Source organism: Cupressus sempervirens, chromosome 4 (assembly GCF_028749045.1).
Source record: "Cupressus sempervirens isolate cs-2001-9-10 chromosome 4, ASM2874904v1, whole genome shotgun sequence".
NCBI lineage: Eukaryota > Viridiplantae > Streptophyta > Pinopsida > Cupressales > Cupressaceae > Cupressus > Cupressus sempervirens.
In genome coordinates this window covers 493,586,037-493,602,207 of record NC_143121.1, presented here as the reverse complement: position 1 = coordinate 493,602,207, position 16,171 = coordinate 493,586,037, and the positions used below count along the sequence as shown (strand labels likewise).

General features: G+C 35.1%; 1 protein-coding gene across 4 annotated transcripts in view; it reads left to right on the top strand.

Annotated features, from left to right (window-relative positions):
• The first annotated feature begins 15,825 nt into the window (after positions 1–15,825).
• The window catches only part of LOC149562101 (SMR domain-containing protein At5g58720-like), a 263,926-nt gene continuing 263,580 nt past the window's right edge, over positions 15,826–16,171 (top strand). For 2 of the 4 annotated variants that reach the window (XM_089825643.1, XM_089825641.1), the window contains exon 1: positions 15,826–16,116. The gene's annotated coding sequence lies outside the window, so the exon portion shown is untranslated. The remainder of the gene's footprint in view (positions 16,117–16,171) is intronic. The other 2 variants (XM_089825642.1, XM_089825644.1) reach the window with 2 other exon arrangements.

Genomic DNA, 16,171 nt, shown 5'->3' with positions numbered 1-16,171 from the left:
GGCTTACAAAGACTGTTAGGTCTCACCTTGTTAGACCTTGCAATCCTATTAAAGGAATTGCAATCCTTGTTAGGTCTCAACACCCTATTAAAAGTGTGCCTTGTTAGAGGAATTCAACTTACAACTAAGTAAGCACCCTGTTAAAGGATTTCATATAGCCTACTAGGACTACTATGTTAAGATATTTCACTGAAATCACCTATTAAATGTCTCAACATAGATCCTGCGATTGGCACTTGCTTTCCTGATAACAGATCACCTCTACAAAATATTTTATTGATCCTTCATGATTAGGTGTCTCAACATGGTATCCTTTTCTCTATCCTTTGTTCTTCTCTAACTAATTTTGCAATTCACTCTTTCATCACAACTTCTAAGTCACCTTGAATGCTCTGCAAACTATCTTGTTCGCTCCTTCAATTCCTTCCACATTTGCTCTCCTCTATCATCTTAAAGAGTTTAGGGCTTCATCCTCCTTAAGAAGACTTAGGTGGTTTAGGGTTAGGTATGAATCTATGGTTGAGATTCATCCATTTTATCGCTTGATTTGTTGCATGTAATTGCACAAGGAATCCAAATAGAGATTTATCCTTATCTCCAAAATATCAAAATCTATCTTAAGTTCGCTCAAAAATGGTTTACATAGTTGTTTGTGCCATTGCAAACAAATATGTCAAAACTATGTCACTTGGCATATGAAGTCTTTGATGCTCGGTATGCATTGTTCTATACACTATGACTCGACACCTGCATCACTTAGCATCCACTATTTAGTTAGCTCCTAAATCACTCGGCATGGTCTATACGCTTGGCACTTGAGTGACCCGACACTCGTTGCAACTCAACATGGTCTAATATTTACATGTTGTGCTTGGCATGTATTACTAGTTCAGCATGAACTAAGTGGCTTAAGTGTGTTGACACCCACTTGTCAAAACCAATCTGAGATCAACAATCTTCCCCTTTGACATGAGTGTCAAAAACACTTGAATATTCATGATTAACCTTAATCCCTCGAGCATAACATATCCATAACTCGACTTATATACAAAACTTCAAAATTTCAAAATTTTGCACTAACTTCTATACCTCAAAATTTTATAACTCCCCCTGAGTTAATGTGTCTGATTTGTATCCAAAAACTATGCTCCCTTTGACTTCAATGCAATGCATCTGATATTCTTTCATTTGATATGCTCTCTCTTAGCTTATATCTATCCCTGTTTGCTTAGTTTTTCTCAAAAATTTATATCACCTTAATGATATAACTTTGCTACTATGCTCCCCCTTTCTTATTTATTTCTCTTTTGTTCATACATCTCCTCTATTCTTTATCTCCCTTATATTCTCTATCATCTCCATATTCTCTATCTCCCCCTTGTTTGACACTTATGTCAAATGGGTTATACACTTATAGTGTGTTTGTCCAAAAAAGATTTATGGACATCTATTATTATCCTTAGAGCTGCATCCTAGTTATCACATACAACATCCAATGATTTAGTTTGGATTGCAAGCTCGGCAACAAGGTGTACTAGACCATCTAAAGTAGAAAGATTGGGGTCTTTCTTCAATAGAGCTTGAGCATAGCCTAGATCCTTGTGCATTATCTCCATATGTGGAGTGAGGGTAGCCTCAATTTGGCTCTAATGTTAGCCTCATCTACTATTAAGACAGCTAACTAACTTTGTGTCTGAAGCAATGTTCTAAAATGCTTCTCACTCTAAGCTAGATTTGATGGTAGGCTTGCACCTGATGTAGATATTTTTCTATCTAGACTCAAAATGTGACTTTTGGTCCCTTGGGTGAAGAGTATAGGATTGCATAGTTTTGTGTATAGTGAGAATATATTCTTAATTACCTTCTTCACATCCTCAACCTTTGTTGCCAATGCAACTTGTTGTAGTGCTCTCACTGGATATTTTTTCATTTACCTTGCCTTGAAACTTCTTTTTAGACCATTCTAAGAGTTTCACATTTGTATCAAGGTCTTCATTAGTGACCTTTTTCACTATATCAGTCACTTGTTCTATGAGTGGGTTGGTCTCTTTAGGAGTTGGTAGGCTAAATGCATCTAAAAAGATGACCTTGATATCTTGAAGTGCTTGCTTCTACCTATGTTCTCTCCTAAGCATTTCTTGGTGCTTTTTCCTTTCTAAGGCTTGTTGTAAAATGCCCATTTGCTCCAATGTCATAGTATCATAGTCATACTTTGGAATAACAATTTCTTCATTAATTCTTTATGCAGAAAGGGATATGAAGATAGAGATCATATGTTTTTGAGTTGTTCTTTTACCCCGGAAGTCTAGACTGAGATTTTGAATTTTTGGGGCATGACATGGGTACATCAAAACAATGTGGATCTTGCTTTCAAGAGTTGGAGATGCCCCTCAAAGGATCTTGATGCTCAATTTCTTTGGAAACTAACCCTCCCCCATCTCTGGTGGGGCATATGAAAAGAAAGAAATAATGGGATATTCAGAAATAAAGATCTTCTAGCTTGGGTGCTTGGTCAGAATATTATCAAAGCCTTCAAGGAGAATTTTTTTTTCCCAGAGGGAGCCTGCTCAGACCTTCCAACTTGATCACCCTTTAAGATCTCAAGGATCTAAATTGAAAATTGATAACCCTAGATCGATTATAAAATGGCTTGTTCCTCCTAATGGATGGATCAAAGGAAATTTTGACGGAGCAGCCAAGGGTAACCCGGGAAGAGCAGGATGTGGAGGTGTTCTTAGAGATCATATGGGAAATGTTATTGATGTTGTTGCTATCCCTATTGGTCACTTGAATAGTCCTATTGTTGAAGCTACTGCTGACCTTTATACTACTATTTTAGATGTTGCTTTGGGATACTCCAAATTATGGTTGGAAGGTGATTCTCTGAATATTATAAATATTCTTAATAATAAAAATACTACCTCTTGGTCTATAGAGGCAATACCCTATTTCAAAATTTTGAGAAGGTGGTAATTTCCCATACTTATAGAGAAGCCAATGGGGTTGTTGATTGGATTGCTAATCATGCAATACAAATGGGGCAAAAGATGAGGTGGCTTGATGACTTACACAATCATGTGGATCTTAAAGCGATTATTAATTATGATGTGATTCATTCCAGAGTGGGAAAGATTTGCTCAGATTAGAAATTTAATGATTTGTGGGAGTGACCTTACGATTTTTAGTTTAGCATTCCCAAGAAGGTACATTCATGTGAAGGCTATGTGCTCTTTGCACGTATCCTCAAAAAGGCATCCTCGATATCGTGTCACAAAAAATTGGTCTCACTTCTACCTCTCTGCTATTGATATCTGGGTGTCTCTGGTTTTTTGTTTGCTTTGCAATATGGGAGGTGAACTGAGGAAGCAGGAACCCCAAAAATGTGATGATTGGAAGGCTAGGCAGGACGTTTGGAAGATTCTCCAGAAAGGGAAGGTGGTCAGCTACCTAGAGTGGTTGCATGGATTCAAACCCCATGTCACCACTGCCTTCTTCAAAAACTGGGTGGACGAAAAAGTTACTCTACATGGTGTGTCTGTTAAGTTGACTGAGGAATTCATTGCTGAAGTCACTGGTCTTCCCATGAATGGTATCAAGTTTTCGAAGTAGACCAGTATTTCCAATGCGGCCTACAAAAAATTCCCAAAACGAAAGAAGAGGAGCTGCAATTGGAAAAGAATGGCGACTTCTTTGATGTGCAACAGATAAAAGGTATTTGGCATGATGTGCTTGGTTGTATTCGCGATTATTTCATCCTTGATGGAAGAAATAAAAGGGTGCACAAATTCCACTTTGTCTTCCTTAACCATTTCAGGTACAAGGACATAATTTCCTTCCCTTTTTATTTGCAGTTTTTTTTGCTCCAAAGTTTGAATGCCCATAAAAAGAAATAGTCTCGACCCATATTACATGAAGGTCTAATTTTACCCATTGAGGGTTTTTGTAAAAATAAGTCCATTGCTTCGTCCTCGTCCACTGGCAAGCATAAGAGTCCCAATCCTGTTAAAGGAAAAATGAATGAGAGTGTTAAAAGGAAAATAAAGGCTAAATTGAATCCCTCAGGTTCTCGAAGACAAATTGAGGAAGAGGAAACTCAGGTGGAGAGCACTGATGGCTCAGATAAGGATGCCCTTAAGGAAGAGGAGGGGACAGATGCTGGGGAGTTTAGCTCTAACCTGGATGGTTACCCAGACTCAAAAGACAATAATGAGGATGGGAGAGAGGAAGATGCTACGGAGGTGAATTCAGAACAGAGCAAGTCTGAAAATGAGGACACTCATATTGTGTTTGGGAGAGGTGATAAAGAGAAAGAAAATGATGATTTAGCCATTTTGAGTGAGGAGGAAAACATGGGGAAAGCTTCCACTCCTCTTAAGGAGACTGAGAGACATGATAAAGAGGACCAAAGCCACCATATTCATGCAGAGCCTAGTGAGGTGGAGCCGTTGGATGGGGGGATTCATATTGATAAAGATGGCCCTGTTCCACACACCACTGCTGATGATGCGGGTGACTCCTCGGTGAGGGAAACCAAACTCTCCTTCCTTCACTCTGCTAAACAAAAATCTGACTCCTTCCTTTAGGTTGATTCTTGGTTATATAATGAAATAATGGGGCTGAAGAAGAAAATGGATACCTTGCAACATAACCAGGAGGCTGACTGGGCTATTATTCAACACATGGAGGTGCAAATGGGAGATATCCCAAAAAAACTAAAGGATTATGAGCAGAATCTTAAACTGCTCATAGGGAAAGTGGAACAAAAATGGAGCAAGTTACCTCTAGCATCTGTGCAGCTGCGACGACTTTGGGTAAAAGAGTTAATGAAGGAACCATATCTTCGAAGGGCCCACACAAGAGAACAAGATAGAGTTCGAGGAAAAAAGCTTTGATTGCTGCTGCTTCTTCGGCTACTAACTCCATCTAGGACATGACTAATATTGGTAAGGAGGCTATGAAGATGATTACGAAATTGCAATAGTTTCCTGGGTCTTCTTCTCTGGTCAAGTTCCTATGCGAGTCCTGTTTGTTGGCTGGTTCTTCTGGTTCCTGTGTTTGGTACTATTTTTTGGATTTTAGTTTTTAACTTATACTGTCGGTTCCAGGTCCTTGTAAAACCTGGGTTTTTTATCTGGGCTTTTTTAGTGGTTTCAGGTTCTTGTAAAACCTAATTTTGTTGCTATTTTTTAGTAGGTTTTTGGGCTCTTTCCTGTTGGATGGCTAGTTTTTTCCTTTTTTGAGGATGTGAAAGGGTTTTGGGGTCCCTTCAAAACCTGTTTTTACCGTAATCTAAAACAATTTCTTCATCAAGGCTTATGTCTCCATAATAGATTACCTTTTCTAGCTTTGATGAGTTGGGGCTTGGCAGTGAGATTTGTAATGGAATGGCTTATGTGCTCGCTCTACCTTTAAAGGGTTTGAGTAGAAGGAGTGGTAGATGCTGGTAAGGCTACGAGTGCTTGCATGGTCACTTGTTCCTTCACCTTTGGTATTTGCCCACTCTCTTCAGGCTTCCCCTAGTCTATCACTATGACTTGGCTAGTACCTTGTTCCTATGTTGTAGGTACAGATGAATCGATTTGCCTTATTTCCTGTTGTTGACCTATAGTAGTGTCTCTCTTCTGCCTTCTTCTCAATTGTATCAATTTTAACACTTGTATCATCCTTGATGGATGTGTACTATTTTTTGAACCAAAGGTTGTATATGAGTAATTGAAGGGATGATAGAAGGTGGTTCTTGTGGATTCACCTTTTCCCTTGTGACATCAGTCACTACCTTCTGCAATTCCTCTACACTAACCAAAACTGGATTTTCACAAAGTTTAGCTTGAAGTGTAGACTGACCCAATATCTTCTTTAGATCTTTTGCAGTAAGTGGATTGATGTTCTAAGCTGATGCATCAAAAAAATCCTTAATAGTTATAATTTCAATGGTTTTGGTTGTGTTATGGGGAGGACTAATGCTCAACACTTGTGTGTCCTGCACACTCTGTCCATCTTGTTGTTGCTCAGTTGTTGCCTTATCATCCTTTGGTTCTTTGTCTCTTCCCCAACTATATTATCTTTGTCATCTTCTTCCTTATCATCATCTTTATCATCATTTTTTTCATCATCCTTACCATCATCTTTACCCTCTAAAGGTTCAGCTTCTCCTTGCTTCATAGTGGTCAACCCATAGATAAGTTTCCATATTTGAGTCGATTTCTTGACCACATATTCAATGTTATTTTGGAGAATGCTAAAGGCTCTATATTTAGGTGTGAACCTAATTGCATATTTCTTAATAGCCTTAGCAATCTGTCCCTTTGTCAACTCTAGCCTTACCTGTGCTAATGTTGTTTCCCTTGTTTGTCTTTCCACATTTAGACAATGATGCATTTTTGCTCAACAATATCATATAGGCCTTTTCGTATTGAGTTGAAAAATTCTAGTGGAGTGTTCTTAAACTTTGACATCATGGCATATAATGCCTCTTCCACTTGGTTTTTCTCTTCTTTTCCTAGTTTATTAAAGTCAATATGTCTAAAACTAGATAAATCAGCATTGATCTTGGCATTTTCACATAAGTTCAAGAACAAAGGGAGGATTGTGACTTACCACCTTGAATTGACTGATATCATCTAATTTTGTCTTCTCTTCATCAGAATCCGGTTGAGCCACATATTTCTTTCTCTGTCTTTTCTGTTGCTATCCACCTTGCTCTATTTGCTTTGACTTTTCCTTGGCCTTTTGAGTATTTGCATGTGTGTTGTCTCTGGTGGTAGGTGTAGTGGGCTTGGCTTGGCCAAGTTTGACAATCTTCTTTGTTTTTGCCACTGGTTGTGCCTTTGCCTTCCTCTTTTTTCACTCAACAATAGTAGTTGCATCCTCAACACCTGTAATCTCTTCCTCTTCTTTGTCTTCTCCCAATCCTTCAGTCAAAGTGAGAAGTTCTTGTGCTTATGTTTGTTCTTCCTCTTCATCCTCTTCTTCTTCTTCCCCTTCCTCCTTGGCAACATCTCCAAATTTGGCTTTCAATTTCTTTACCAACTTGTCCTTTTTCTTGATTGTGGAGGCAGTCTTTAATTCCATGGCAATATTTGATTTCACCATCTCATAGTTTTCAAAAACTTTTCTAGTCTTATTTACTTCCTCTGTTAGTAGAGTTGTTATGGCTGCTGAGGCTTCATCTACATTTACCTCATACCCTAAGGGTCTCAACCATCTTACCCTTGGTGTGGTAGCTTGTACAAATGTGAAGTCAACATCAACAAGAAAACATGCATCACTTAAACTAGTATCCTCATCCTTTCCTTCATTGACTTCTTGAAATCTTCAAAGTAACTTGTCATTATAGATTCAAAGTTTTCTCCTAGTTGTTCAATATACTCATTAATCTGTACTGCAATTGATCTATTCATCTTCCATCCTATTGTACCAAATGAGGGAAATGTGTTTTGTACATAAAAGAATATACAAACCAGCATGGAACCAAATTTGCACTATGCACTCTTGATTTTCTTGATTGCTCCAAGATTCTCCATCATTTGTTGCAATTGAAGCTCTGCTAGATCATATATATGATCTTTCTTTACAATTTTGTAACCAACATCCACAGCTATGTAGGGTACACTATTCAATCTACTAGATTGATAGAATTTGTGTTAGATTACCCTTAATAAATTTTAACAATGGATCAAAAATTATATCTATTGTCATGCCTCTCTTATTCCATTTTTCTCCAGTGTTCTTTTCAATGACTTCCTTGGAATCACTCTTGAGTGTCTTTGGGCGATCTAGGGTTGGGTAGCCAGTAACCCTATGGATTATTTTCTTGGATATTTTGATAGGTCCTCCCTCTAGCCATAAAGAACCATCATGAATTTGGCTCAACACAATTCAAATCTATTCTATTTTGAATACATTAGAAAAATCTAGGGCTCGTGTTAAACCATTTCCCTCTATGATTTTGTATTCTTCCTTCAAAACACCATTTTCACACAACCTGTTGTATGCATCCCTTATTTCCATGTCTCCAATGCTACCAATTTTGTAGTTGTAGCATCTCCTCACATCTTGCACCATTATTACATTTGGTGGGATCATGGATAATGTGCCAGAAGGGTCTTGTTTATAGACTATGTCAGGAATGGCTTTAAACACAGGCTATTTAACTTCATTACTAACAAGATGAACATTTAAAACTTCTTTCCCTTCAACATTTTTTGAACTAGATGCCATCTTGTCAAACTAGGGTTTATGAAAATTAAAACTACATAGCTCAGCTTCTGATAAATACCTTGGAAATTTGTTGAACTGGCATGGAATCACTGCTAGAATCTTTGTAAACACTTTGAACGGGTTTCTAAATTGCCTTCTGCTTTGCTCACTCTTTCTCGAATTTGAAATGATGAAGAAATGAGCTCAAATTGATCATATACCCTTTGAAAACTTTGCATTTAATTATGAGTGGTTTGATTTGACATCCATTGATGTTTCCATTGCTTGAAAGCTAATCCAACAACTTGACATCTTCTTACATTCCACTCGACACATATAGAAAACTTTTCATAATCGACAACAACATGAAAAAATTAAAGATTTGTCTTGGATTTTTAATAACATCTTGCATCTTTATTCATGCTAATTTAGTCTTTTCAATACTATATCCTTTTGGAATTGATGCATGATATAACCTTTAAATGTTAGTCCCACAGACCTCTTGTTTGCCTAGTTTGATGAGGTGTGATCACTTGACCCATCGGGTGAAGTGATCCCTTCTCCATTTGATGTGTTGCAATCATCTTTCTTTTTACATGTTTTGTTCATTTCATCTATGATGTGTTCAACATCTACCTTGTCTTTACCTTTACCAAATTTACAACTTGGTGCCTTTGACCTAGTTGGACAGTATTTATTGATGTGACCGGTCCTCAAACAACTAAAACATGTAGTTTGACTCAACCACATTTTGTAGTTACCACTAAAGTGTGTCCTAATACAATTCCCAGGAACATGTCCATATTCTTAACAATAATGACAGCTATATCTTGTGTTATAATCCCAATTGTAGGAGTTTCCATTGCTTCTTACCTTTGTTGGCTTGTTTGATGACCACATGAATTTGGATTTGCATTCAAAAGCTCTATGTCCATACTTCTAATAGTTGTAGCAATATCCTTCAAATCTTTGTGTGTTCATGGTCCTAGTTCTACATTTATGTGCCTGATGACCTTGCTTGTTGCACTTATGACAACGAGTCATGTTCTTAAGCTTGACATTCTAATTTGTACTTTTGTTCCTGCACACATTAGTAGTATGTCCTTTCTTACCACAATTATGATATGTAGGTTTTGAGTTCTTACCTTTGATGTTCCTTTCTTCTACAACTTTTGATGATTCTCCTTCTTCAATGCTTGTGTAGCCCAGTCCTAATGTATCATTGTTAGGTCTAGGGGATCTCAATAATTGTTCAAAGTATTTGATGGCTTCATTTGGCTTGTTGAAACTTTTAGCAAATTCCTTTTCTCTCTTTAGGTCATTATGCAACTTCAATGTAGTTATCTCAATGTTCTTGACATTCAATTCAAAGTTGACATTCATCATTTAACTTAGAGTATCCAATTGCATGTTGGAAATCTAAGTTAACTCTATTGACTTTCCTTCCAATCTGTTGGCCAGAATTCTTTTGTCTTCTTCAATCATGGCCTTGTCTCCCATAGCCTTCTTCTTTTGTTCAATCACCTTACATAATATTATAGCTTGTGATTCTTGCTCTAGCTTGAGATTTCTGATTTCCTCAGCTAGGATTCTATTCTTTTCCATTAGATCTGCAACTACTACATCAAATTCATTGGAGTCACCATCTGCAAATAGCTTGGTAGTGTCAATCTCTTTGTATAGTGTGTCATTCTCCACAATAGCAATCTCTTTCCTTCTCTTCAAAGAACTCTTCAAAGCTTCACTCGCTTCATTCAATTGATCTAGTATGAAATGTATTTCAATCTCCTGGTTTTCAATAGTCTTTCCCAACTTGTAGACTTCCATTTCAAGATCTTTCCTCAAAGTTGCAAAGCTTCTCTATTAGAGAACAAGACTCTAATACCAATTGTTGGAATTACAAGAGTAAACTTCTTGGGGGGGGGGGGGGTGGTGAATAAGTAGTTTAACCTCGGACCCATAAAACTTTCACCATTCATTCATTACATGTATAAGTAAGCTGAATTAACATGTAAAGCATATGCATATAAAATATATAACCACGTAAGCATTCACACACATAACACTAGATATGATTACCCAGAAACTCTCCAAGTGAGAAGGTAAAACTGGGGTGGGGATGACACCCACAAATCTTCACAATTGCAATAATAAAATTTATCCAATGAAGGTTACAATGTTTTGACCATGAAACATGATCTACCCTGTGAAAGGTCTGCCATGTTAAAGGCTTACAAAGACTGTTAGGTCTCACCTTGTTAGAGGATTTCAACACCTTGTTAGAAGTGTGCCTTGTTAGAGGACTTCAACTTACAACTAAGTAAGAACCCTGTTAAAAGATTTCATACAACCTGCTAGGACTACTTTTTTAAGAGATTTAACTAAAATCACCTGTTAAAATTTCTTAGCATATATCTTGTGATTGACACTTGCTTGCCTGATAACACATCACCTCTACACAATATCTTATTGATCCTTCACGATCAGGTGTCTCAATGTCACATGTATCCTTTTCTTTATCCTTTGTTCTTCTCTAACTGATTCTACAATTCACTCTTTCATCACAACTTCTAAGTCACCTTGAATGCTCTACAAACTATCTTGTTCGCTCCTTCAATTCCTTCCACATTCACTCTCCTCTATTATTGTAAAGAGTTTAGGGCTTCATCCTCCTTAAGGAGACTTAGGTGGCTTAGGGTTAGGTGTGAATCTATGGTTGAGATTCATCCATTTTGCCCCTTAAACCTTCCCACTTTATGATTGGCTACATGTAATTGCATAGGGAATCCAAACAGAGATTCGTCCTTATCTCTAAAATATTGAAATCTATCTTAAGTTAGCTCAAAAATAGTTTACATAGTTGTTTGTGCCATTACAAACAAAACTGTCAAAACTATGTCACTCGGCATATGAAGTCTCTGATGCTCAGCATGCATTGTTCTGTATACTATGACTTGGCACCTGTATCACTCAACATCCATTGTTCACTCGGCTCCCAAATCACTTGGCATGGTCTATCTACTTGGCACTTGAGTGACTCAACACTCATTGCAACTCGACATGGTCTAATATTTACATGTTGTGCTTGGCATGTATTACTAGTTCAACATGAACTAAGTAAATGGCTTAAGTGTGTTGACACTCACTTGTCAAAACTAATCTGAGATCAACATAAGTATCATGGTCAGGAAATGGATTGCAATGCATTAGTTGAAAATATTGATGGAAAGGACACTATTTTTTGAAATGAGGTGATTTAACAAAAGACTAACAAATTTCCTAAGGGTTTGGTTGTCCTAGAAAGTGTTTTTGACAATCAAGATAGAGTTAAATAAGACTTTAAGTTCAGCCTAAGGAGTTGGAAGAAGTGAACTTAGGAACATAGGAAACTCCTACGAATATATATATTGGTTGAAAGATGTGTCTGGTCAAATGGAAAAGAAAGAAGAGAATCTAGAAGTTGGCCAGATTGTTTTGGATAAGGAGGTTGATAATATTGCTAAGGAGGGTCTAGGCAAATGTACATGGGCAGGCTAGAGGAAGAAAATCCCTGCTTCTGTTGTGGCCTTTAAAACTTTGAAGGATACTGTAGAGGATGTTGCTATCATATAAAAGCAAGTAAATGATTCTTAAGGAGCTAGCCTAGGCTTTTGTTTATGTTTTCTTTTGTGTTTAATTTTGTCTCTTATTGTTGGGATTTCTTGTTGGGTTCTGTGTTGTTGGTCATTGGTTGGGTCTACTAGTTGTGTCTATGTCAATAATGTTTTATTTTAAAGAACTTTATTGAATGTCTATTGTAATGCTTTAACAATCACCTTCATAAATAATGATCATTAAAATTTTAATGGCATAATTGAAGCAAAGTTGGAAGTAACACAAGAAGAAAAAATAGAAATTAAATGGGAAGCCAAAGCATAGGTGAAAGTAGAAGCAAAATGGGAAGTCAACATAGAAGCAAAACTAGAAGAAAAATGGGAAGCCAAAGTAGAAGAAAAACATAAGAAAATTTTGAAGCCAAAATAAAAGGATGTTATAGTAAAAGCATAAAAAGAAGCAAAACCAAAAGCATGATTGGACACAAATCTAAACGTAACAAATGAGAAAAAGCAGAAGCAAAATACCATGCTATATATGGTGTAATTGCTTGAATATTATTTTGGTGTCATTTTTGGCACAAACACAACATTGGATGTTGGATATGATGCAAAATTTAGCATCAACTATGATGCTCAATATGATGATAAAGAATGGAGGCATTTGGGCATTGATCTTTTTATTGTCATAAAGGCTCATTTTCAATCCAAAATTGTACTAAAAATTCTAATGCTAATTTTGGCACTTTACTTATTCTATTGTAGCGCTCTCTCAATCTTCTCCCATCTCCATGGAGACATTTGTTGCACAAACACCATTATGCCCTGCAAATTGACATCATATACTACATAAATTCATGCAAAATATAGACTAATTCTTTTTCTCTAATTTCCACACGTATTTAACACACCCATTGCACACCAAGTTACAATTAACAATTAGTAACCAATTAAGATTCCAAAAATTGTAAGATTTCCTAAAGAAAATACTAATAAACTCATTATCTTAGACTTAAAAATAATAATTTTTGTTTACTAATCAAAATTAAGAACAAATAGGTAGGAGCCTACAACACAATGGTAAAATGTGAGCCTCTTATCGAAGTTTTCTTGGGTTCAAATCTACTCACGCTTAACATATAATAATAATTAACAGAATAATTAATCTTGGCTTCGGCCTCTTACCGATCAAAATAAAAAATAAAAAAAAATTAAAAAAGAACAAATAAATAATATAAGTTCAAAGGGGATTATAGAAAAAGAAATGAAATATAGGGTAACAAATATTGTAAAGCAACATTAATTAATCAATGCAAGTTTTTTTAGATCAAAGTTGAACATAGAATTTACATGGAGCTAAAAGAGCTCATAAGACAACTTATGCATAAAAAGGTAAAAGAGCTTATAATAGATATACAAAACTTATAAATGAAAATTTAAGAGCTTAGAAAGATCATTGGAACATCTAACATCTCCATCATGCAATTGCAAAAACTAATATTTAATTTCTTCTAAAATCTTGCTGCAGAAAGCCACCTTCTCAAGATGAGAGAACAAAGAAGCAAGTAATATATCACCACTATAAAACTGTAACGTTTTTGACTTTTAAAAAAAAAATATTAACAATGTGATTAGAAAATACAACAAACTATCAATGTTTCTAAATGTTTGCAAAAATTATTTGTCTTATACAACTAAACACATTATTTCTTGAGCACATATTATCTAAATTTGTAATTGTGATATTGTTATTAGAACTTAATTGTGTGTAGTTTTGAGTCAAACTAACTGAACCATGTTTCATGTGTAGCAACTCTCAAGAACCCCTCTCACGAGAATGAATGAAACACTCAACACTCATTTTTATCTAGGTGAAGCTTAGGACTTCTAGGGAGGTCACCCATCCTAATACTAATCTAACCCAAGTGCACTTAACCTTGTAGGAACCCATTTTTCACGAGAAATAGTTTGCAAGAATCCATCTCTCATGTGAATGAATGAAACACTTAACGCTCATTACATTTAGGTGATACTTAAGCAAAGGTGAAGCACCAAGACTTTCTAGGAGGTCACCCATCCTATTACTACTCCAACTTAAATACACTTAACCTTGGAGGAAACTCTATGACCAAGTGTGCAAAATTGGCTTAATCTTGGAAGAGACTCCATGGTTAGGCATGCTTGAGATGGAGTAACAGTAGGATGGGTGACTTCCTAGGAAGTCCAACTTCTTAGGAAGTCTCATTGCTTCACCTTAGTGAGCATCACCTAGATATAATGGGTGCTAAGCGTTCCAATCATTTTCATGAGAGACAAGTTCTTGTGAACCACTACTCATGAAACATGGGTCAATGAGTTTATACTAAAAATTACATAGTTGAATCTTGATAGCAATTTCACAATTTAACTTGTTGTGAAAAACATCTCCTACTTATCAACTAATTGATGAGCTTTAAGGCTTTTATAACAAATGGTGTATAAGACACACCACTTTTTGAAGGTTTTGGAAATGAGGTTGAAATCAAAATGACCTTAACCTTGGAGAAATTTTTGTGGTTAAGTGCACTTGAACTGAAGTAGTATTGGGATGGGTGACCTCTTGAAAAAGTTTTGATACTTCACCTATGTGAGCATCATGTAGATGTAATGAATGCTAAGTGTTCAATTCATTCTCATGAGAAATTGGTTCTTATGAATTACTACTCATGAAACAAGAATCAATGCATTTGACTCAAAACTACACAATCATCTTTTGATAATAGACAGTCTCTCATGCTTATTAATTATATATATTTTTCATTCTAAGACTTGCTATAGAATAACCCAAAGGAAAGTTGAGTTTAAATATCTCCTACTTATTAGTACTTATCGGTAGGCATAAATTATAATACTATTGCAATCACAATTTGGTTACGTGATTAACAATTCTCATTTCTACCAATCAAAATCAATTGTTTTTGAATTTTATTATAAAATTAGTATTCTTTATAGGAGGCAATATCTTATTTTTATAAATTAAGAAAATAAATTTAGAGTGCTCTTATTGGCTTAAACAACCAAATCTTACACATGGATTTTCACAAACACGATGTCTCTCCAAATTTTAAGGTAACTCATAAGAAAATGTTGAGCAACATTTATGATAGTATATTAATTGTTATAACATTTGACAATTTTTTTGACTATATAAAAATGAAATTATATGCTTTTTTTTGAAGCCTAGATTAGTTATTGTTATTTCTTATAATTAATTATTTTTGTTTAAGTTAATTCAAACCTAAGATCTCCCACATGAGAGGCTCACAAGTTACCGTTGTGTTGTAGGCTCTTGCCTAAAATGAAATTATGTGTTAGATTATGTATAAATTAAAAAATAACTTTTCCTACAATTATTTATTTTTCTATATTTATGACTATTTACATAAAAGTTGAGCTATTATTAGAATTATAATATATTTTTAAATTTTAAAAAATTATATATAACTTTACACATTATTATTATATTTTATATTTTGTTTTCATTATAATTGATTCACCAATATAATTTATATTATAATTTTTAATCACAAAATACAATATGATTTATATTATTATTATAAAACATTATAATAATTTCAAAATTATAATTTTTTTTTATAGGTAAACGGCGGAAGTCTAAGTTATTTATTATTATTATTAATCTAGTCTAAGTTATTTTTTATTATTATTAAAATTTATTTATTATTATTATTAATCTAGTATAAGTTATTTATTATTATTATTAAGATTAATTATTATTATATGTTAATCGTAAGTAGATTCAAACCGATGAAAGACTCACAATTTACCAATGCATTGTAGGCTCTTGCCTTCAAAATTATAATATCAATACTTATATACAATATAATAAAAATATAACTAAATTTATATACAAAATTATAATTATAATTGACTAAAACAAGCACTAAGTCAATCTGTCTGTGACACTCTTATTATTAATTATTATTATTATTATTATTAACTATATATGTTGAAGGTTAACCCAAAAAAAGTTGAATTTCCCATACGGAAGCCGAGTGAAATCAAGCGCTTTAGATGGAAAGGATTCAAACATGGCTTTAGTAGTATAAAGTGAAAGCCTTTTGAAGGTCGGCAAAGAACATGGTTTGTCGACATCCTTGAAGAGCGAATTACGAATGCAGGGAAGCAGGAGAGGAAGCTACTCTGATTTGGAATGGATATTGCATGTTTATCTGTAAAATCTGTGCGAGGGCCATACTGCATAGCTACACATATACGACCATAGCGAAGGAGAACAGATGAAAGGAACGAACTTTTAAATAAGGTTTACTGTAATAACAAATGTGTTTATGGGCTTCAAAGTATAGCGTTCTGTGTGC